Consider the following 25,079-nt stretch of genomic DNA (forward strand, 5'->3'; position numbering starts at 1 on the left):
AGGACTGATAACTATTATTTTTATTCATACTTAGAGGTTTTAAAAAGATAACAGGAAAATAATAGCACCACCGTACTGAATTAACTAACCCACACTGCACTCTACATGAAACCAGGAAATCCACTGTCGGACCCTGGCCCCATCCGTCCTTCTGCTCTGCAGCTGGCTCTCATCGCTCGGTACCTTCTGCACTGCCAACAGCTGGTATTTCTTCCTGTTCTTCTCGATCCTCAGACAACAGTATATTTCAACACCCCCTAAAACACCCATATCAACCTTTTCTTTTGGGGCCCCGGTATTTTGCAATGATCTCTCATATGATGGGTAATGATCTCTACTGTGCTACTGTCATTTTTTGAATGTGATCAAAGCTATACAGCATTATAAACAATTTTACTAAGCTATGTGCATAGCCTTATAAATTTGTTAATGAGTGTTGAATTCTTGAAGTTTGCCAGCCTGGGCTCTCTTCCCAGAAGAAATGGAATAGGATTCCCAAGGACAGTTTAACTTTAAATATAATCAAAACTGTCACTGAACTGTTAGAAGACTTTCAGGCAAGTAATACAAGAGCACTTATTTAAAATGTTATTAATTACATAAAACATTGTCAGATCACAAGTACCAATTTTCTTGAAGTTAAAATTTGTGTCAGTAATATTTGTTTGATATTAATATTGTGTCAATTTTATTTTAATTGCTAATTTAATTGGAGCTTACTCCCTTTATATTATCAAAGCCAGCAATTTTAACTAATGGATACACATTGTTTGTCCATAAACTTTTTATTACTACTTAAATGTTTACAGACTTAATAATCTTGGCATATTTTTAACATGATTGAATATTATTTCCAAGGTCATATCTAACTTTCTTTAAAAATATGTTAATCATTATATTTAGAGATATCTTTATCTAATGTTTATTTTTAATTAACTTTATATTACTTTATAATTTCTACAAAGTCCTTAATTTTAAAGAATTATTAACATGTGGCCATTGGCATTTCAAAGTTGTCTCTTGCAAACGACTACTACTTTGCTTATCCACTAAAAATATTTAACTATCTTAAGAATGCAGTTAGAATTTTTAGCATGAACTGAGAAGGGAAAAAAGGCAAAATGACTAGTAAAAATTTAATTTTTAAGAGAGACTCCGTGAAAAGTGTCCCATGGCATGTATACTTGGGTGGAAATCTAACACTTTGTCATTCAGATCCATTTCAAAGTTGTCCTACTTTTTAATAGTTTCTACGTTCTTTTTGATTGAGGTTCTCCTCTGTTTTATTTTGTTATTGCTGCTAGCTCTTCTGTTCCTTTGTGTTTTGCCTGTGAATGTTTTCTGCCGCTCCAGTCCAGGATGGGTGGAGTGACGGAGACAGGACCTGCCCTCACGGTTTCCTAAGGGCCTGGCAGGGGAGGCTGGAGGGAAATGGGGAAGTAATAATAACAGTGAGCACAAGAACTATGAAAATGTCTACCGGCGATTGTGCTAATCATGATTGTACAATTCTTCTTGATATGACTGACCTCCTGAATTGTATATATGGATTCTATGCCAATAAAACTTTTTTTTAAAGAGAAACTCCATGAAGAAAATAATTTAGAAAGACAAAGAATGATTAAATATTTTAAAATGAGCTAGGAGAAAGGTGGACGAGCATGAATGAAGAGAACTGTATTTGTTATGGGAGTAAGAGAAAATAGTATTGTCAACAATAAAATTCATGGTTATGCTGTGACATTTTTTAAAAAGTGAAGACCAAATTTATATAGAAACTTCAGAGAGGAAATTGCAGACGGCGTAAGTACGCTGTAAACGACTTAAGAAGTAGAGGGGAAAAGGTCTCTGAAAATAAAAGGAAGATAAAATGTTTTACATTTAAATTTTTTAAAGAATTGAAATAAACAATTTAAAAAAGATAAACAGAAGTAATAGAACCATACTCAGACATCAGTAAAAAGAAAAAAAAACCGAACCCAACAAAACCCCACAGCTCTAAAGTAATTTGAATTTTAAAAGGATGAAACAAAAACCAGAGGGGAAGGAAGACAGGTCAATGTGAGATATAAAAATAATAACAATCTACACTCTATCAAGGGACCGTGAGGGAGAAAGGAGGGAAAAAAAGAGGAGCTGATCCCAAGGGCTCAATAGAAAGAAAATGTCTATAAAAGAATGATGGCAACATATGTATAAATATGCGTGATACAGTTGATGTATGGATTGTAACAAGAGTTGTAAGAGCCCCCAATAAAATGATCTTAATAATAAAGAAGGATGTAATCATATGTCAAGATCAAACTCAGATTGAGTCTAAAATGTAACATGGAGAGCTAATAAGCTTATGTAGTAAATGATGTGGAGGCCATGCCTGACAATTCTGACTTCAAAGGGAGCGAGGAAATAATGATCATCAGCAATCAATACCCAAATATGAGTCCTAGAAGGGTCAGACCAGACCTAAATACACCCGCCAACCTTCCTGACGAATTCTGTAATCAGTCTTCCTATGCCGCGTGCTCGGCTTCCCTGCTGGGTTTGATAACAACAACCAACACATATTCTGATGCATCAAATGTTAGATTGCTTTAAAAAATGGCGCCATTTGCCCCCTGTCAGTTCTACTTTTTGAGAAACAGAAGATGTGCCATACATCACTTTTCACTTTGCTCACCCAAAAAACACCAGGCTATTATAATGTAGTGGTAGCATTAAACAGAGGAAGCGTATGCCTGCCTTTTAAAAACATAGTCTGTACTAAAGATTTAAGTCAAGTTATACGTTACGTGGTGGACTTTGATCCAAAGATATATTAGAACAGTACAAATTACGTGAACTTTGAACTTTCCCCAAGTATCACTTCACCTTTATCAGGAACTGAGTAGTAGGCAGGTCCAACTTCTTATCTTACAAAGGGGCCAGGTGTAAGAGTTACGACACAATAAATGAAGAGCCCTAATGGAGTACTGGGCTTTGTGTTTGATTGCTCATCACAAGGTCAGCTAATGAAGCCCACCAGGTGCTCTACAAGAGAAAGACGAGGCTTCCGGTTCCCATAAAGGTTTACAGCCTCCGAAACCCACAGGAGAAGCTCCACTCTGTCCTATAGGGGCGTCATGAAGTATAGCTCACTGTTGGTAGTGAATTTGGTATAACAAAGACCCCAATTTTCTGAAACCCACAACGGATCTGTCAGAGTTCAAACTCTTTTACTAAATTTAAAATATTCCACTCTTGTTATAAGATGGCATAACCTCTCCACCTGCGCACAGAAACTTTTAAAAGTTAGAATATTTCTAGTCAAGTTTGGAATCTAATCTCACTTCTGAAACATTTAACGTGAAGTCTCCATTGACTTCTATTTATTAAAAGGTATTTTGAAATGTTTACTGAATCATTTGAAGAAGGCAAATTTAGATCTTCAAAATATGTATGGAAATTGCTATGAAGTCTTACATTTTTAACTATTGCACTCACCTCCCAATTATGTGCTCTTTCAATTCCTTCTCCCCCTCCACCCCCCAACCCCTGTTCGCAATCTTGTTCTAGTTTTGCAGTATCCAACTGGATTCTCTCTCTATTGCACAGCCTCCCACACCCAAAATAAAACCTGCTGCCATTGAGTCTGACTCATAGTGACCCTACAGGACAGAGACAAACTGCCCCTTTGGGTTTTCACACAAACCTTTACATCTTTACAAGCCTGCACAGCGACTGGCGGGTTCGAAACAACGGCCTGTTTTTCAAACAATACCTTTTGTGTCTTAACCTATAATCTGTAGGTCTGAATTCTTCTCATATTTACAACTAGGATGATAAATGATTAAATTAGTAAAGCTTAATAACTGAAAGTAGAGTGGAGGCTGTTCTCCAAGAAAGTTGAACTGATGCGGTCTATCCAATGAATTGTTCTGAATTAGCATCCAAACAACCTCAGGAACGGGCCTAAAAACCGAAACACCAGGCCCCACCTCCCCCAAAAATTGTAATTGTAATCTGTTACAATGGCCAGACAGAACTCACAGACTGTGAGATGATGGGGGTTATCAGAGAAGTTAACAAGTTACAGCTCAGTCTCAAAAATGCCCACTTGACAGACTGCTTCGCTACACCTGCAGGCCCGCCTCTCTCCAGTCCAGCCACACAGCCGCCTGCCCTTCTCAAGAAATGTTACAAAGCTCTTTAATCTCTGTGGGTCAGCAAACCTAGGCCTTCCCTACCCTCAATAAAGTGCTTGAAGGCATCCTACTCCACAAGATAGCGTCCTGCTTTCAGGAAGTGTCTGGAGGCGCTCAGGTTTATTCTTTCATGGGCCAGGAAGCCACTCTCCACTGTCTGATGATTTGGCTCTGCTGCTGCCACTCCTTTGGTGTTTTCAGTCTCTGGAAAGCCTAAAGGCCACACCCCACCCTGTAGTGAGAGACCACTTCCTGCTTCTGAGATGGTTTATTTTATTACCAGCAGGATAGCACAATGGATCCCTAGCATTAGGATGCTATGTCAATCACAATTAATTTAGTTAACAAAAACTCAAGACTATATCATATAATCTATTCACATCTTTCCCTACACAGTCCAGTTCTTTCAGATAATGATATTGACTCTACCATGGAGTGCAAGAAAATGACCAAATCCTATTTAGAAAAAAAACACACTCACAGTGTTCCTTAGCAGTGAAGATGATGAGATTCCAGCTTGCTTACTTTGAACACATGTAATAAGGAAAGGCTAGTCACTGGAGAATGACATCATATTTGGTGGAAGGTCAGGGGAAATGGGTTAAATCTTCCATGAGATGAACAGACATAATAACTAGGGATTCAATAGGTTCAAGCATGCCGCCCTCCTAAAGAGGACAGCGTCTGTGCACTGCTGTACACCAGGACAGCAAGAGTCAGAGCACACTGGATGGCAACTACCAACAACAACAATTCCTGCTATTTTCCTAGCATCAAGTGCACTGCATGACACGAGTTAATGGCTCAATAGATACATTTTGAATGAGTACCCAAATAAATGAGGCACCACGACTCCTAGGGCAAGATGCATCCCACACAATTCTGTATGCATCATAAGACACAAATTACAACAATGTACCCATGTCAGGAGTATTTGGATTTGAGAGGAGAAAGGAGAGGAGAAAGGGCCAGCTAATGCATACCCAAGTAAATGCTGTTGCCCAAATTGCTGGCAGGCAGGCTAGATCAGACTTGGCGGTGACGCTGGTTGGGCACCATGACCTTCCCTTTGAGAAGACTTGCTGAGTGTAGAAGGATGGGGGTACGTGCTCTGTGCACTGAGCATAAGAATGAGAACCTGTGTTCCCATTCAGAGAATGTTGCTTTTAGGTCAGTGGCCAGACAGTGATTCAATTGGACTGCCAAACTTCAGAGAGAACTCTGCTGGAAAAGGCTCTTGGCAGGAATCCTCTGCCTGAGAGGAGGAGCGGGGCAAAACAAAGCAGATTTTAAATATCCAACCAATTCATCTCCCATGGTCAATCTGAATGAAATTTTCAGAAGAGCCTATGCTGCAAAACTGGCCCAGGATCCATTGTTCAAATGTTGATGAGATAGAAGAACAAAAGGACCATTTGAGTTGCCCCCCTCTCTTCTAACATCATAGCTTTTAGCCAAACAAACAAGCTTCTTGTGGACGCTGAGCACCAAGCCAAGGCTTTGGGGTGAACTGCTTTGAAAGATGAGTTTCTATGAAAGTTAGTAATCAAACTAATTTGGGCCGAACAATGGACACAGTTCTTAATTAGAATGGTTATTTGCAAACTCAAGAGGATTGAATTTGAATAAGAACAAACAAAACAGAAACAGGCGAATTAGGATTGAGACTTCATAAAAATTGGTCTGAAATTATGAAGCTCGGACTATAGATACTGTTACCAAATGGCATGAAGAATTTGCGGAAGATACTAGATTATGACATAATACCTAAGAAGACATTTTCCATTTTTAAGGCTAAAATGCCTTACATGTTCTCTGGTCCCATCTTCTCATGTCAATCTCTTCCCTAGATTGTTAAGCACAGTTCTCTCTAAAAGCTGGCCAGATAGGGTAATATGTTAGTCCGGGTTGATAAGAGAAAGAAATCCAGAGACACTCATGTGTATAAAGAGCTTTATATAAAGTGTAATTGTATATCCCAGACCAGTCCAGCTCAAGCCTATAAGTTCAATAGTAGCCCATATGTCTGATACCAGTCCATAAATTCCTCTTTGGAGTCATGCAACACATGCAATGATGCCGAATGCAGGAAGATCACAGGCCAGTGGGTTGAAAGTCTTGTGGATACAGAGGTGTTGGAAGCATCTGAGCACTGGTGTGGGTCTCCATGTGGCTCCCCCAGCTCCAGGGCTCTGACTCCATAAGCATGGCTCTATGTGGCTTGTCAACATGAAGACGAAGCAGAGAGAATCTCCTGCCTCCAAGTAGGAACATCAGTGTTCCCAGAATCCTCAGGAGAAGGTCATGCCCACATGGAGGCCTCATTGGCTATGGCCTGATTGACAGGTTAGACTCTACCCCTTCACAAATTGACAGGAGATTAAGTAACTGCCACAGGTAATGTCAGTATGCTTGCTTTATGAGTGGTCTCATATTAGAGAAACTGGATGGTACAAGCTATTACCATGCTTGTCTGATAACTAAAAGGTTGGAGGTTCAAGTTCACCCAGCTAAAGCTTGGAACCAGACTTGGCCATCTACTTATGAAAAAATTAGTCACTGACAATTCTATGTATCTTTCTGACATTCACTCATTGCTATCAAGTCAATTCAGAATTGACTTGACACCTGCTTTTCTGTTGTTATTGTTGTTCTCATAACTCATTAACTTTCTAATTCTTCCTTCCTGTGCTCAGCATGGAGCCCTGGTGGCATAGTGATCACCTATTGGGCTGCTAACCACCAGCTCAACAGTTGGAAACCACCAGCCGCTATGCAGGAGGAAGAGAAGGTGTTCTTCTCTTGTAAAGGGTTTAAGTCTCAGAACCCCCAGGGGAAATTCTACCCTGTCCTAGAGTGTCGCTATGAGTCTGCATCAACTTGATGGCAGTGAGTTTTGAGACTCTGAGATGCTCAGCATGCCAACCTCGGTCGCTAGCATTATTTATTCAATCGCCTTGCCCTATCTCAGCAGCAGTCTTGTTCCATTTTGGTTTGGGATACATACCCTCTTGCTGTTCTCATTACAAACCATGTTGGCTTAAGGAGCCAAATCTCCATCAGTCTTGGCCTATACATTTCTTAGTTCTTGGTCTAATACATAAAGTAGTGCATAAGAAAGTCCTACTGAAGGTCACTGGCTCGCCCACGGTTATCTAGTTTCATAATGATGGAAGCATTTCCACCTGTCAAACCTTCTGACTCCTAATAGAACACCTCTACCAAAATTACCCTATGGAAGATAAGTTAAACTTCATTTTTTCTAACTTAAGATAATATTGTAACTTCTAAATTATTGAGAAGTTATTCAGAGGAACATGTCCTAAAATCTTAGAAAACAGTTCTGGGTCCCAAGATCTCCCAACTACCTGAGCCACCAAAATGGGGTGATGAGGCTGCCCGGAATGGCCACAATCATCAACCAGATATATGTTCACTAGTTTCTATACCACGTCATCATCTTAGCTAAAAACTAATCCCCATCAGCCTCTATGCAGGAGAAAACAATTCTGGGGTGGTTAACATGGTGTGAAATAAAATATTTACAGTTTTGATCATTTTACTTAAAATAATTGAGACCGTCACATAGAATAAAAAAATAAATAAAAATTTAATAGCTCATTGACCTATATGTTTATAACTCCTACAATGGTGGATAAGTGAACCCAGATCGTTCATTCTAATGAAAGACAGCATTGTTGCTGCTTAAATGTCCTCTAACTCACTTTAGTAAAGACCTAGTCCTTTACATGAATGATTATGAGGCTATCTTAAGCTGTTGCCCATTGCCCTAAAGAAAATGTTTATGGTCTGCCTGGGAAAATGGCATTCTCTTATTAAATATCACTCCTTCAGGGCTAGTTATTGTTGAGTGTAAATTGCCACTTTATATGCAAATGAAATGTATTGAGATTTGAATAAAAAGTTCTGCATCTATCTACTGACAAATCATCTTATTACAATCCCTACTAATAGGATTTCATATCACACACAACCATCAGCAATTCTTCGCCTGGATTTTTGTTTTCAGAATGTTCAGATGTTGCTGGAAATATTCTATAGTAGATTTGTAGATTTGAGGTTTTGTCATTTGAGTTTCATTTTAGGTCAGAAGATTTTACTATATTGAGAGGACTAGGATTATTTATTGGCATAATTGCCTGAACATGTCTTCAATCGTTGTTCTATATGCTCACAAACCTGGAAAAATCGATGTTGCCACAGATTCCCCACTGCACATGGTGCCCCAGTGTCCAGCATTCCTGAGACCTCATCGTTGATGTGACCTGGCCAAGTGGAAAGCATCCAACGAAGACCCCTTCCTTTCACATACTTGCACTTTCTTTGATTTTTGGCTATCTTTTTGAGTTCAGCTTTTACATGGAAGCACATAGTGAACACTATGATGTTGTTTTACACATGTGAAGGAGCTGTGTTCTTATATCTCAAACCCTATCTCCAACCCGTGCCTTGTATTTTTTATTAGCTACCCCGCATAGTGCGGTGCAACAGTTTTTCCAAAAAAAGTACTTTGGATCATCATGTCCTCAATGCAATAAAAATATACATTTTAAATAATGTAAGTTAAACATTATTTAAGAAAGCTACCGTCCTTAATTAGAGTTTGTCTTATTGGGTTGGCTTCTATATCCCCTTGATCCTAGACACGTGCTACTTGTCTTCCAAGTACCAGCAGATTCACCCATGGTGGACAGTGTTAGGAAGAGCTTCTAGATCAAGATAGACTAGGACTAAGGATCTGATGATCTACTTTCTGAAACCAGCCAATGAAAACCCGCTGGGTCAAAATGAACATTATGCAACCCTCTTTCTGGGAGTACATCACCAAGGGGATCAATTGCTGGATGAGGACACGCCGTTTGAAGCAGCAGAGGGCCGGCATGGGTACGGGAGATGGATTGACACAGTAACTACAAGGATGCACTTGAACATGCTGATGAGACAATATATTGTTCTGCTTTGTGTAACGACACCATTTATTGGAGTGGACTGGCAGCAGCTATCTAATCTATCTCTCTATCTATCTACCTATCTACCTATCTAATCTATCTATTCATCCATTCAGTCAGACACTTGCTAATCCATTTATTCTTTTATTTAAGGGACCAAAACCACAATATATTTAAAGACCCTTTTTGTCCCTTTTCCTGTAACTTTTCTGCCCTTGTCTGTAGCTGTGGCAGCACTGAGGACTGAAACCTGTGCTCCAGTTCTCTAGCCAACAATCCTAACTCCCCAGGGTTTGAGGAGCATGTAGCTGAATGGGAACTGCAGAATAAAATATAGGTCAGGACATCATAGGAATGCATAAGCTAATCAAATTAATCCTTGGAAGATACACTTGATTAAGTAGACATTTAATTAGTTATGTTACAATTTATAGGCAACCTCACAATCAACAAGGTAGAAAGTAGTTCATCCAGGAGTCACAGATGCAGATTTATATATATTGAGAAAAATCTAAGAATGTATTATATATTAAGATGATTATTATACATTTTAATTAAGACTTGCAGCAATCTCAAAAAAAGCCAGACTCACTGCCATCGAGTTGATTCTGACTCACGGTGACCTTGTAGGACAGGATAGAACTGCCCCTGTGGGTTTCTGAGACCGTGACTCTTTATGAGCATTGAAAGTCCTATCTTTCTCCCAGGGAACAGCTGGTGGTTCTGACCTTGTGGTTATAATCCGGTACTTGTAGTTTATTAAAAGAAGAGGAGGGAGTATGGTTTAAAGTGTCTTCTAGAGAATTTAGAGAGCCATGCTCATTACTAACATTTCTGCTTTTCGGCAATTCAGTGACTACTAATGGGCAATTGGAAAATGCCACGGCACAGAGATTCTTGATGAACTTGAAAAGTAGCGAGTTGGCCAAATGGTATGCTGCTGTGGTTCCGTGCCACTAAATGGCTTCGGAATGAGTGCTATTCCAAGTGTGCAGGAGAACTAGGCCAGAGGGTCGTCAGCCCTTCTCAAGCCACTCTCCAGGCCGTTCTTAGAGACCTTCGGATCACTTTAAACTGCCAACTTCTCAGCCAGTAGGGGCACGGTTAGCCATTTGTATCAACTAGGGACTCCTTTCTGACACTGGTTTGCATGACTTATCTCAAGGCAAATCCCTTTATTTGATTAACATCTGTCCTCCCTCCCCTGCTATAATTCAGACCAAAGCAAGATTCATGTATGCTTGAGCGACATTGCTCCTTTCTTGCTCAGAACATTCCTTGGCACCTAATGGTATTGTTAAGTGCTCTCATGTCACTTCTGACTCATAATGACCCGACCTACCATCCTCACAATCAGTGCTATATCCAAGCCTGCTGTTGCAGCTAAGACTGAGAATACCAGAAAGATGCTTATCGGGGTTTTACTGACCATGAAAAGGCACTCGACTGTGTGGCCCGTGGTAAATAATGGATAATGTTACCAATGTGAATTCCAGAACACTTAACTGTGCTCATGTAACGCCTTTACATAGGCCAAGAGACAGTTGTTCAAACAGAACTAAATACTTGATAGGGAAGTAGGTGGATAGATACATAACGAAAGACTCCATGCTTCTCCAACTTTACATAAACTCTCATTTCGTGTTAATTCTACCAAAACCATACTTGTCTATCATTTGTCCCGATTTAAAACAAAATTAACAACAACAACAAACATTGCCATCAAGTTGACTACAGCTCACAGTGAACCTACAAGTGGAACAGAGCAGAGCTGCTCCTTGGGATCGCAAAGACTGATCATCTTTACAGGAGCACACAGCCTCATCTTTCTCCCTGGAGGCAGCTGGTGGGTTTGAACTGCCTACCTTGTAATTAGCAGCCCACCATTTAATCCAGAGAGCCATCAGGATTCCTTTATTCTTATTAGTTGGGTGAAATGTACATATAGAGTTTTGTGTGAAAAGATTTTTTCTCTCTCATAGCCTTTAAAATGAAATAAATTCTTGTAGGCCCATAATCATGTAGATGTTCTGCTTGAAAGCAAAGAAATGGATTAGGATGGTCCTAAAACTCAGAATAGTTCCTTTAGTGCAAATTTAAAGCAATTTAATTAACATTTTAATGTTAACAGGATTTAGCTAAGATCATCAAAACAATGAATGCAAGTAAAGGTCTTCACGGCTAGAGAGCGCAGACATGGCTTGCATGGAGCTACGTCCCCGGTCATCAAATCTCTTTCAGCCTTGCTCCTCCAGTTTCCCTCTCTCAAACACAGGGGTAGTGGGTGGGCAGTGGAAGAATTCTCACCTTTCCATGGGGGAGACCCTGTTGATTCCCGGCCAATGAACTGCCCGTTTGTCTGTTCTATGATGCTAGACGGCTTTCAGGGACACTTGCAGACCAAGACAGAATAGGAATAAAGGCCTGGTGATCTGTTTCTAAAAATCAGCAAATGGACACCCTGTGGATCACAATGATGCCTTCTTGTTATGCTTGGGATGCTTGTAAGCCCGAGGCGAACTCCATGTCACCTAACAACAGCTATCTAAAACACAACACCCTTTCACAGCACTTCTTAGCTTAACATACATTAAGTAGCTTTGCATATCATGTCACTTCGCTGCTTCAAACACATTACCACACACCTTATGAGCTTTTGTTTTGGTCTCTTGCATGTCAGAAAAGGCTTGCCTTAAACTGTGTGCTGCCCACAAATTCTGCTCTGTTTCCATTTCCCTGCACTTTATGCCTTACGTGAAATGGCGTGGTCACGCTGGGGCACTGGTGGAATACATTGCTGAACAGCTTGCATGACGTAATTTAGAGCTCCACATTTTGTTTACACTGTTTCCTCTGTCTGAACAACTTTTATCACCTTTCTTCACCTTGCGTGGACTTTTTCCTTTAAGATTTATTGAGTGTTCTCTCTGGGAGGCTCCTGGCCAAGTGTCTCTCTTCTATGATCCAACATAGACTTGAGCATACCTCCCTCTTTGACCATTGAAGTGATTGATTGACATGTGTGTTTCCGGTTTTAAGTTCTAATCATCCCCTACACCGTCTTAGGCATCTCTGGGCTTCCAGCACTCTTTACAAAATCACGGTCACAGTGCCCACGTCATCAATATGAGTTGAACCAAAATCAGTATGTGACATGACCTTGCTTTTGGCCTTTGCTACCACTTAGCCTCTTCAAGTTCTGTTGTACTCTAAGCGTTTCCCAGAAAACGCTAGCCTCTTTTCCAATGTGAGGCGTTTCTGAGTGGTAAGACCACTGAGAGGTGGGAGCTGGAGGTCTTCTCAGAGGCACTTGAGCATAGCGCCTGGGGATCTATTTCAGGTGGAGAGCTCCGAACACCCCGTGGAGCACAGAGGTACTCCGACGACACACGGTTGAACTTAGCGGGTGCCATTGAGTTGGTCTGACTCAGAGACCCACAGACACAGCAGAATGAAATGATGGCCGGCCCTGCGCCATGCTCACAATTGTTCTTAAGTTTGAGGTCGTGTGGCAGCTGTGGCCATCCATCTGGTCAGGGGTCTTTCTCTTTTTGCTTCTCCTCTACTTTCCCAAGCATACTGTCCTTTCCCATGCACTTGTCTTACCGAATAAGATGCCCAAAGGACATGAGACAAAGTCTCGCCGTCCTTGCCTCTAAGGAGCATTCCGGCCATGCTTCCTCCAAGACAGATTTGTTTGTTCTCTCGGCAGTCCACGGTCCTTTCAATATTGTTTTCTAGCATCATGATTCAAATGCATCACTTCTTCTTCTTGAGTCTTCCTTCTTCAATGCCCAACTTTCACATAGGAAGCCATCGAAAATTCCATGGGTTGGGTAAGGTGACCTCAGTCCTCAAGGCACTATCTTTGCTTTTCAATACTCTAAAGAGTCCTCGTGTGGCAGATTTATCCAATGCAATCTGTCAGCTAATCTCTTGACTGCTGCTTCCATGAGCATTGATTGTGGATCCAAGCAAGATGAAATACCCTGACAACTTCCCTCTTCTCTCCATTTAGCATAATGGTACCTATTGTTTGCGTTGGGAGGTTTTGGGTCTTCCTTACATCGAGTTGTAATTCCTACTGCAGGCTGTGATCTTGTCTTTATCAACAAGTGCTTCAAGTGCTCACTGTCAGCAAGCAAGGATGTTTCATCTCCATATCACAGGTTGTGTCACCTATATCTACACTTACATCTACATATCATCTACATATCACAGGTTGTCTAATCTATATCTACATTTACATCTACATATCATCTACATATCACAGGTTGTGTCACCTATATCCACACTTACATCTATATACCATAGGTTGTTTCATCCATATATCACATCTATATATCATCTATATATCACAGCTACATATCAAGGATGTTTCATCTACATATCACAGGTTGTATCATCTATAGCTACATTTACATCTACATATCTTCTACATATCACAGGTTGTTTCATCCAAATATCACATCTATATATCATCTACATATCACAGCTACATATCAAGGTTGTTTCATCTACATATCAGAAGGATAGGCCTTCTTCTGATCCTGATACTATATTCTTCTTCATATAACCCAGCTTCTCTAATTATTTGCTCAGCATGCAGATTGAGTAAGTATGGCAAGAAGATACAACCCCGACTTACACCTTTCTTGATTTTAAACCATGCAGTAGCCCCTAGTTCTGGTCCCACAACTCCCTATTGATCCAGGTACAGTGAGGTAGTTTATTGTGCCAACCTGGCCAATAAGCACATGTGGGTTAATTGAAAGGCGGAGGGATAAATGGCTCAGTGAGCCTCACCTTTCGAGTGCTTGGGTCTTTTGCTTTCTTATGGTTAGACCAGCGTGCAGCTGCCTAAGCAGTTCCCTGCTTCAGCTGGCAAGGCTTACTTCCTGCAAGACATCCCCAAGGAGAAGCCACATGGACTTACCCCGATGCAGCCTTGGGTGCTGGAGCAGCTGTGTGGAGACCCCTGCCAGTGCTGAGATGCTCACACCTTCACTGACTCAGCTTTCTGCCTGTAGTCATCATTGCATCTGCTTTGTGAGATGGAGGAGGACTTTGTGGATTGGTGTTGGACATATGGGTTAATGGGTTGATGTTGGACTTGTGGGCTTGGGCAGCACTGGATTGGGATGTTTTCTTGATGCACATTTAACCTTTACATAAAACTCTCTCTTATACATGAGTTTCTGTGGATTTGTTTCTCTAAAGTACCCAGACTAACACATTCAGAATCCAAATGAGTACAATGGTGTGTTCTGGAACTCCCATTCTTCTCAAGGCTCTTCATAGTTGGTATGTCCCACACAGTCGAGTGCCTTTCCATAGTCAGTGAAACACAAATACCTTTCTGGTAGTCTCTGCTGTCCACCAAGATTCATCTGCTATCAGTAATGGTATCTCTTGCTCCATTTCTTCTTTTGAACCTGACCTGAATTTCCAGCAGCTCCCTGTCAATGTGTCTTGCAGCTACTGTTGGATGATCTGCAGCAACAGTTTACTTGCATGTGAGAGATTGTTCTATGATTTGAGTGTTCTGTTAGGTAACCTTTCTTTGGAATGGGTACAAATATGGATCTTTTACAGTCCGTTGGCTAGGTAGCTCTCATCCAAATTTCTTGGCATAGGAAAGTAGCGAGTGCCTCTGGTAGGTAGCACAACAGGGACAGTGGGCTGCCCCTCTCCATGCCTGAAGGCCCCCTATAGGAGGCTGGAGGATAATTGGGTATACCTTAACCAGCCATAAAGACTACTGGGAATATGCTAATTCAAATCTGAGCCAGGTAGAGGGCACACCTGAGTGGCCCAAACTAGGCCTAGATGGGCTTAATTCAGCCAATGGGTCAACCGTCAACCAATACCTTCAACCATGCCTCCCATCCAGAGGCCTCAGAAACCTTGACCAAGGGGCGGCCCCTCTCCCCCATTTTTCTCTTCTTTGCCCTTAGGCTCCTGTCCTGCACTGTGCCCTGGTCTCTCTGGCCTCAGGCTACCATGTGTGGGTGGGCAGTCCCATGAGGTTGCTTGCCCAGGTTCCATGGTGAGCCCTGGCACAGTTTATGCATGGTTTAGTATCCTTCCCTGAAATAGCATGTGCTCTTTCGAGACTGTAAAACCTGAAACTTCTTCTGTCCTTTATAAAAACCCACTTAGATCACAAACCAGGCTTCGGTAGTGAATTCTCGTGTGAATCCAAGAACTGAGGTATTTTCCACCCAAGTAATATAACAACACCTCCAGTGTTTCATCGGCTTATGGAAATGTTTCATTTGGCGTTTCATCAGTTCCTGGAGCCTTGCACTTGGGTAGTGCTTTCATTGCAGCTTGGACTTCTTCCTTCAGTACCACTGGTTTTTCATCATATGCTACCGGTCAAAATGGTTGACTCTCAACCAGTTCTTTTTGGTTCTGTGTCTCTGTGTACTCTTCCATCTTCATTTGATGCTCTCTGAATTGTTGATCATTTTGCCCATATTATCCGTCAATAATACGACCCCAGGTTTGAATTTCTTCAGTGCTTTCAGTATGAAGAGTGCTGTTGGTTCATTTTTGGTTTTCTAATTTTAGGTCTTGGCACATTGCATTATAGTGCTTTGACCTCTTGAGCTGCCCTTGGAATTTTTTTTTCAGCTCCTTTCTTGCATTTGCCTGATCTAGTCAATGATTAAGGGCGAGTGTCAGCCTCTTCTGATATGCACTTTGATCTCTTCTCTTCTTCATTTGTAACTGACTTTTCTTGCTTCATACATGCTGTTCTTAATGCCATCCCACAGCGCATTAGGTCTACAATTAATATTCAGTCTGTCAAATCTGTTCTTGAGATGTTTTTCAAATTCAGGTGGGTATACTGAAGCTTGTACTTGGGCTCTCATGAGATTGTTTTAATTTTTTCAGATATAACCTGAACTTATGTCTGAACAATTTCAAAGCTGGCCACTGACCTCATGTTAGCAGCTGATGTTGAACTTGTCTATCATCTTTTCTAATAGTTGTACTTAATTTGATTGCATGAAAAGACCTAGAGTTAGAAAATTAAGAACAAAGCACACCTGTTGTATTTTCGAGAAAAGGTATTTGCAATGAAGAGGTCATTGGTCTTGCAAAATGCCATCATGTGACCTCCAGCCTTGATTCTATTAGGGCGTGTTTTCCAACAACTATTCCTTCTTCTTTGTTTCCAACTTTTGCATTCCAATCATCAATAGTTATCAAAGTTTCATAATGGTATTTTCTATCAATTTCAAACTGAAAACTTTGGTAAGATTCTTCAACTTCTTCACTAGCATTAGTGGTTGGCTCATTAACTTGACTAGTAGTTATATTGACAGGATTTCATTGTATACAGCTAGATATTACCCTATGGCAGACAGCATTGTACGGATCATGAACTATCCTTTTCAAGGATGAATGTGACACCACTCTCCTAGATCCTGTCATTCCTGGCAGAGTAAATCCTAGGACTCGTTTGAATGGCCAGTGTTCGATCATTTCAGCTCACCAATGCTCAATATATTGATCTTTATGTGTTCTATATAATTTTGGATGACTTCCAATTTTCCTAGATCCATATGTTGTACATTCCATGTTCCAATTGTTAATGGATGCTTTCAGCGGTTTCTTCTCATTTTGAGTTGTTCCTCATCAGCAAATGAAGGTCCCAAAGGGTTTCCTCCATCCATACTGTTATGATTGATTCAATTTTGAGAAGGCAGCTCTTCATCAGTCATACTTTGAGTGCCTTGAGGTCCTCAGACACCATCTCTGACAATCTTCTGCTGTCGTTCATGAGGTTTTCTGTATCTGACAACGTTTTCATTCTATCCATTAGTTTTTAGTGGTTAATTCCTCTAAAATGGACAGCCTATTCCTTCTTCATAGTCTCTTCTTAGTCAGGTGGTTCTACTTAAACCTGCTCACTTTGGGTGACCTGCTGGTATCCGATATACCAGTGATATGGCTTCCAGCATCACAGCAATACCCAAGCCACCATAGAATGCCAGATTGACAGAGAGTGGATAGTGGCCATGATGAGTCAGTATAAACTCAACAGCAATTGGCTTGGCTTTTTACTTTTCTGATTTGGATCATTCAATTAATTACTAACATGTTTCAAAATCAGAGGGTAGCAACACCCTTTATTAAGGACTAGTAACAGCAATAGAATATTGACACGGATCAATTGTAGGATGTTGTTAGGTACCTTTGAATCAGTTAGTACCGTCCTATTCACCATGACCCTATACACAATAGAATAAAACACTGTCTGATCTGACACCTTTATCATCATTGTTGTTATGTTTAAGCCCATTGTTGTAGTCAATGTGTCAGTATATTTTATTGAAGGTCTTCTCATTTTTGATGACCCTCTAGTCTACCAAGCATGATGCCTTTCTCCAGGACTAGTCCCTACTGAAAACAGGAGCAAAGGAAGAGAGATGAAGTCTAACCATCTTTGTGTCCAGGGATTATTCTAGCAATACGTCTTCCAAGACAGATTTTCATGTTCTTCTGGAAGGCCATCACAAGTCTTTGCCAACACCATAATTCAAAGGAATCAATTCTCCTTCAACCATCTTTATTCATTGTACAACTTTCACAGGCATATGAGGGGATTTAAACAATAGTTTGGCTTGTGTCACATACATTTGAGTTCTCAAGGTATCATATTTACTTTTAACACTTTACAGAGGTCTTTTACAAGCAGACATTCCCAATGAAAATATTTCACCAGATTACTTGGTCAATAACAGTAAACTGGGAGACGCAGTGGAGAAAACATTCAAATATGAATTAGTTTTGTGTGCTAATATTTGCAAGAAATATTCGTTGAAGTTGCAGAGTACTTACAGGAAGCAAGGCCTCACAGTTATGTCTGGCAGTAACCAAACTTGATGTTATTTGCATATTTGAGATACTTTTGCAGTTTTTCTTTCTGTCTTTTTATAAATTAGAGCTCAAGAAGCAAGATTTAAAAATTTTTTTAATTATAAAGTGTTCTTCTGTTTCAATCATATAGGTGAGTGAATTGTCTGGAGAGACTTGTACAGGAATTATAAACTCAGAAAATATGATTTGAAGTAGAAATGCTACCATTCCCTTAACAATGACGGTACCACCAGGCACCTTCGTATTATCTGCTGTGGCTTCTAATCTCCAATTTTCAGCTAATGCACTGACTTAATCAATATGATCCCAAGCGCAAAGCAAGCAATCTTTCCCCCGCTTTGTGCACTTTTCACATTTTGGAGCTATCTGCCGTCAATCTTCCTTGTGCCGTCCACCCCCACATCCGTCTCACCCTCTATCACTGCTCTTTACCGTTTCTTCTGGGCTTAGTTTTGTCACTCTACTGAAATCGGATGCATAATTACATGAGGTTGCCATGGAGATGCTATGCGATTTTTCATGAGGAAGATCTATTGTGCTTGAGATAATTCTTCAAACGAATGACTCAAGGTTCCAACTTTCCTTTATTTATTTATTTTCCTGGGATTACAATCAACTACAGGGGTTTGAATATTTATAAGCAAAATTCATTTTATAAATAACATAATCAGAAAACATATTGAATTCACGACTAAAGTGAAGCATTTTAGTGCAGTCAGTTAAAGTTCTTGTGATTCAGGAAGATCTTCTAATAAAAGCACTCTTGAATACCAATGGAATGCTTGCCTTAGTCTGTCAGGAAGAGACTCAAAAGCTATTGAACCATCATGGGTCTTCAAATTCCATCACTAATTATATGATATCTATCTCAGCTCTTTCAAAGCCGGGAAAATGAAATTTTGGACTCTGTTGTGAGCAGTGGGACAAAGAGGAATGGCACCCTTATTCATTAAACATCTATTTGTCCTTAATCTGTGACTTAGACTTTATGGAGCTGGGAGCTAAAGGTGAGATTGATTATTTGACATTAGAAGGCAAGTTAAGCAAGAATGTGAGCGGAACAAGATGAATCCAACGCCACTGGTCAGCAGGCCCATGGTTCTATATTCTCTTTCACCTTGGCCCTCTCCACTGTTGGTGTAGCCGAGGGACAGACCGGAAAAGGAATGTCAGTTTGCACTGGACAACTGACATGGATGTCCCCATAGGTCCCAGAGATAGTTTGTTGTGCCAGCTTGGCTGATAAACACAAGTGGGATTAATTGAAGGGCGGAGAGATAAGTGGCTCCGTGAGCCTCACCTTTCTTGTCTCTCGCTCTCTAATCATCAGACCAGTGTGTGGCTGCCTTGCTTGTTCTGTGCCTCAATTTAAAGGGCACACTACCTGTGGGACGCCTAACCTGTGGACTGTGCCTCTGTAAGTTGAGGTCCCTTTAAGGCCACACGATTGGAATATACATCTCTGGAGCTGGGGGCTGACAGTTGGTGATCTGGCTGAAGGTTGGTGACCTGCCTTGCTGTTTGCTGCCTGTGCTGGGATAGCCTAGCTCTCTCTACAGAGGACTACCTGACGGCCCTCAAGACTTAAATGACTGTCAGTGTCTCACAACTCTCTCACGGGAGTGAGTCGCACTGAGCCATTTGTACTGCTTTATAATTTAACTGTTCATTTCTTTATATATATAAATTATCAGCAATCTGGTTTTATCTCTCTGGAGAACCCTGTCTAACACAGTCCCTGAATACAGAAAGCCAGTTTCAGGATCATGACTGATTTTCTTTTTGGAAATGGCAGTTTCCAAGCTTGCTCCAGGTGGAAAACCACTGTAATGAGCCCAGCAGTTTGCCATCAGGCGAGTGGCATGCAGAAGGTCACCGCAGAAGTGAAAGAAATCCCATTTGAGATCAAAGCAGACCAATAATAGAAACAATCCTTAGCCTACATGCCAATTTATTTGAAAGCACCACCAACTCAGCTATTTCCAAAATAACCCATTCTGAAAAGAATACACAGCTTTCATTGAGGGTAATTTGAAACCATGAGCATCCGGATGGAAAGCCAATAGAGAGAGAGGTAAGCAGGATGGGGAGTTGGAGGGTGGATAGAGCTGGAGCCACAGAGCAAAGTACTTGGGAGTGGAGGAAATTATAGTCAGTGTTCTTCTTAAAGGTAGAACTGATTGAATGCCTTTGTACAAATCCAGGCTGGCCACTAGCCCTTCAAAGGCTGACGTCTAGAAGAGAGTGGGGGGAAGAACGAAGAGAGGATGAGCAACAGGAACCTGCTTCCCCTAGTGCTTTAATAGAGCAAGTGTCTGGGAAGCCTGCTGAAACATGATTGTCGAAAAGGAAATTGCCTCTCGGAGCTCTTGTAGGGATTTCAGGTACACTGAAAACCAGACTCCAGTTCAGTTCAGAACTGGACGAGTCTGGACAGCACACCAGTCCTGTCGTTGTCCTGATAAGATTGCAAGAAGGGCCTGATAAAAACCTGCCCCGCTGGATACGCGAGATTGACTGTCTGTTAAGCACCAGAGGACGGGAAGGTCTTTGAGGGCTTGCTCTCTATGTACCAATTGAGTAGAGTGGTAGAGGTGTTCCTGAAACGCAGTGGCAGATCATTTAGGGAGGAAAATAAGAATGTGAAAGGAAAATAAAACCAGTCTCAAAAGACTGCCTCCTGGCAAATCGAGTTAGAGCTGGGAGGAAACTCAGTCTCAGCAAATGGAATCAAAAAAGGGGGTTGAGGATGCTCCCATGGGGGAACAAATCAGCTCATAGAGAGAGGGCCCAACTATCATACACATGCTGGGTGTGAGAAAGCAATGATGGATGTCAGGCAAGGAGCTAAAAGCTACATTCAAGTTATAAACCTAGCGAACCATCATCATGTGCCATATTAAATTCATGCCATATATTGGAATTTTATTGGTTTTATACTTTTCTGTTTGTAAACTGATTTTGCTTTTATTGTTAATTAAAAATGATAACAATGGGCATGTGTGGAAGGAAGGACGGATAAGGGGTAGAGAAAAAGCTAACTGTGAAAAGTGTTAAAGAAGACCACAGGAAGTTATAACTTTTACCAAACACGATAAGATCTAAAACGAGTTGTACATTAAAGCCAAATGAGAACTGGACAGGATTTGCTTATTGATCTAAGTGAATTACATCCCCCTAGCAGTGGTTAGAGAGCAGGACTTCAAATTGGTTCTTCCTGGTTCAGTCATGACGGAGGAAGTGAAACCAGCGAATCCAACTTTGCAAAATGTAGGTGTATTACAGAGGGAACGAGGGGGAGAAAGTTTAATCGACACCCTGTGAGTACCTTACACTCTCTTTTCTAAAACAGGAGTAGTGTTTGTGTTGCATAACGACCAAATCTCTTGTCTGGCAGGGGTGGGACTTGTGGTACCTGGCTCAAATATGGCGCTGACTACAGTGCCTTGAACAGGTACTGTACTCCATAGTCCTGGTAGCAGTCTAGACGCCCACACCAGCCTCCCAAAAGGGCTCACTATGCTTTCGCTGAGTCTGGCATTCCAATGATCATTACAGCCTGCCCCCATGTCACTCATTCAGGTCTGCTCTTATTAGGCAGCATCAGCCAGGACTGAGCTGGTGTGATGGTTAGGGATTATGCCAACTAGAAACTCCTGGGCATGAACAGAGGCAGAAGCCCACCTATCCAACCAGCTAGCAGCCTAATGGCACCTCTTTGGAGATGTGTCCTTTTGAATGCAATACAGATTGAGCAGAGTCTTGATGTTGCCTCTTTTGCTGGAGCTGGGTCCTGTGTCTGGCTCCTTGATCTCCTCTTGCATCGTTGGCTGATGATCCCAGGAGTTGCTGTCAGTGGACTACCAATGGTAGATTCATTCAGCCCACTTGGGATTCATTTACCTCTGCATCCACCAGCCTGTGCCTCCTGCCACTTTTGCATCATCATCCTGCTTCCTGTTCATCAGCCACCATGAGTCAGGAGGAGCCTGACTTGAACTGGACTGGACTTAGCGACTTCTATAAGCGTGTAAGTCATTTATTGATATCAGTTGCTTTCTATACACAAACACATACAAGTGTCGCTGGTTTTGCTTCTCTAAAGAACCCAACCGAACACAACCAGTTTGATGACCTGCTTGGAAAAGAACAGAACCATCTAGCTCCTAGACAGCCAGCTTCCCTTTCCTACCAAGGCAAGTGATCTCCACATCAAAAAGAAGAAGGTAGTGTGAAGCCCAAGAAAAGTGAAGGGATCCTTAGGGAGATTCAGAAGCTGCTCTGCACACATCTAAGTCTTAGCGAATTACACTCTGGGTTCACAGGAGAATTTTCTATATGACTTTGGAAGCATCGTTGGCACCCTTTGGGGAATCGCTGTGAGTCTGAGAGGGATCCATATCAAAACAGAACACATAGTTTATTTTCTAAAGAACAATTCCAAATTTTATTTTTAAAGAAAAGGGTGGATTTTTAAGAGCAAATCAGTTTCTCGTCTGAGTCTTCACTCTCATGGCCTATATACTTTACAGGAATGCAAGATTTTAAAAGATGGTTTGTGATAACATAGAAACTGAATCAATACGGTTGTTAGGAGCGATAGGTGGTCCCACTACTAGTTTTTAGATCAAAACCACAAGACTAAGAGGAGACGTCCATTTAGATTTCTGATGGGTGTCAAATCAATAATATATTTATATATGACCCAGGGCAAGATGTCAAAACAGGGGCTGGGTAATTACAGGGCTGAGTGAAGTTGCTGAGGCAGACTGTGGGAGTCTATGTCTAGCAACTTTGGTGAAGCGGTGAAATAGAATATTATGAAACGCCTGAGGTTGTAGTCAGAAATCTGGGGTGGAGTAACGAACCGATTTCCCATTGATGACTTCAATAAGCACAGAAATGAAAACTCAATCTTCCCCACTGCCCATTTTTATAAATAAAATTTTCTTGGTATGAGTCACATTTTTAATATATGTGTGTGGATGATTTGTCTATGGCAGAGCCGAGTCACTTCAACAGAGCCACATGGCTAAGAAAGCTAAATTATTTAATATCTGGCCCCTTACATAAAAATGTGTTATTCCCTTGACTAATAACATAAACTACGAGGTGATATTCATTTTTTGATATTAATTTCACCGTCTATATGAATAGAGATTGATAACCGCTCAGAAGTGCATCAGAGGGCACCTAATGAAAGAATATATGAGAAAGCTCATTATGAATTTTACTGTGCTGTACACATACAAAGGATGTCTTATTATAATTGTTCTACCTGTTTCAAGAATATAACAGCGTCACATTAAAGACATGAATCTCTTCAGTACCCAGGAGATCAAGAAGACTAGATGGGTGGATTGAGAGATGGCTGGCTGGCTGGATTGGTGACCGAGAGTAGTAATCAGATCCTATTTAGCACTGCCTAGGAGGGACCACAGTTCTGACATGCCAACTTCACCACAGGAAAAATGGGTCTCAGTGTGTTTCTGTAAAGATTGATGCCCGGGAAACCCTATTCTATAGAGTTGCTATTAGTGAATAATAAGAGGTTTACATTTTGGAGTTTATGCACCAGCTCATTCATATTTCATAACAAAATTTGGGAATTATTTATAAGATTTACATATTTGCATTATTTACAAAAGCGCAAATGAGGGTAAGTCAAAGTAAAGACATGTTTCCGTGATCAGCAGATGGTAGCAGACCTGTTAGGGTACCTTCAAAAAAGTGTCCAATCAACACACAGGCTTCCAAGAAGATCTGCTTAGCCATTTAAAGACAAGGTTGGAAGTCAGCTCAGCAGGTCATGGTGCCTGTATTTTGGATGCCCAAAGGATAATCTTGACAGAATATTTTCAAAGGGCAAGGTTGATTATGAAAGCTTTCTATGGAAGAGTTCTAAGAAAACTGAAAGTTGTATTGTTAAGGAAAAGGTCCGTAACATAACATTGCACTGAAGAATTCCCCCCGTTACAACAAGATACTTGATCCTCCTTCTACAGTAGCACGGGCAGTCGTACAACAATTTTCTTGTGAAATCTTAACCTCCTCTACTCTACAGCCCTGAGTTTTCCTTTCAGACTTCTTCTATTTTCCAAACTAAAAAAAAAAAAAAATGTTTCAAAGGAAAAGAATTTGAGGCCCTCAATGATGCCGAAACTGCTGTTTGGTTGTGATGGAAACATCGTCTTCAGAAATACAGATCTAGATGGAGGGTATGTCAACCATTGATAGCTTCATATTTTGATAGTGTTGCTTAATAAAACTTTCTATGATTTTATCACCATATTTTTGACCTACCTTCATATTAAACAACAATGGCAGTAATGACAACTAATAGTTATAAAGTATATAGTGTGTTCTAGTGTATCCCTGTGTAGTACAAAGGATTATGTGTAACAACAATACCATTCACCAAAGGAAAGATTATTATGTAAATCCCTGGTTGACTTGTTTGCCTAGTATTGTCATTTAAAATTTGCATTCACTTGAATGGATTGAACCAAACCGTCCAAAAAAAAAACTACAAACTCACCATCATCAATCAAGTCACTGCTGATGTATAGAAACCCAACAGGACAAGGCAGAACTGCCTCTGTGAGTTTCCAAGACTGTAACTCTTTACAGGAGTAGAAAGTCTAGTCTTTCTCCAGTGGAGTGGCTGATAGTTTTGAACTGATGACCTTGAGGTTAGCAGCCCAGTGAGTAACCACTGTGCCATCAGAGCCTACTGGCAAGTAATTCTTCATCACAATCACCTTCACTGGCTGTATGTGTAGCATTCAAATCCCTGTAAAAATTTCCAGAATTTTCTTGTATGAACTATATGCACCCGCATGTTCCCACAAATTTAACTTCAAAAATTTTTAATAATTTTATTGGCGCTGTGATAGTTACATAACCTCACGTCAACTTGAGGATATTAAGAGTGAAGGGGTGGAGTTTAGCCTGTCAAGCGGGTGATGCGTCCTTGTGGTCATGGCCTTCTCATGAAGATGCTGAGAACTTCCTTTGCTCTCTCCGTTTCACT

At 40.9% G+C, this 25,079-nt stretch overlaps 1 protein-coding gene across 1 annotated transcript in view; it reads right to left on the minus strand.

Moving 5' to 3' along the window:
• NCKAP5 (NCK associated protein 5) overlaps positions 1-25,079 on the minus strand; it is a 965,306-nt gene that overhangs the window by 749,161 nt on the left and 191,066 nt on the right. The window lies entirely within an intron of this gene.

This window comes from Tenrec ecaudatus, chromosome 13 (genome assembly GCF_050624435.1).
Source record: "Tenrec ecaudatus isolate mTenEca1 chromosome 13, mTenEca1.hap1, whole genome shotgun sequence".
Lineage (NCBI taxonomy): Eukaryota > Metazoa > Chordata > Mammalia > Afrosoricida > Tenrecidae > Tenrec > Tenrec ecaudatus.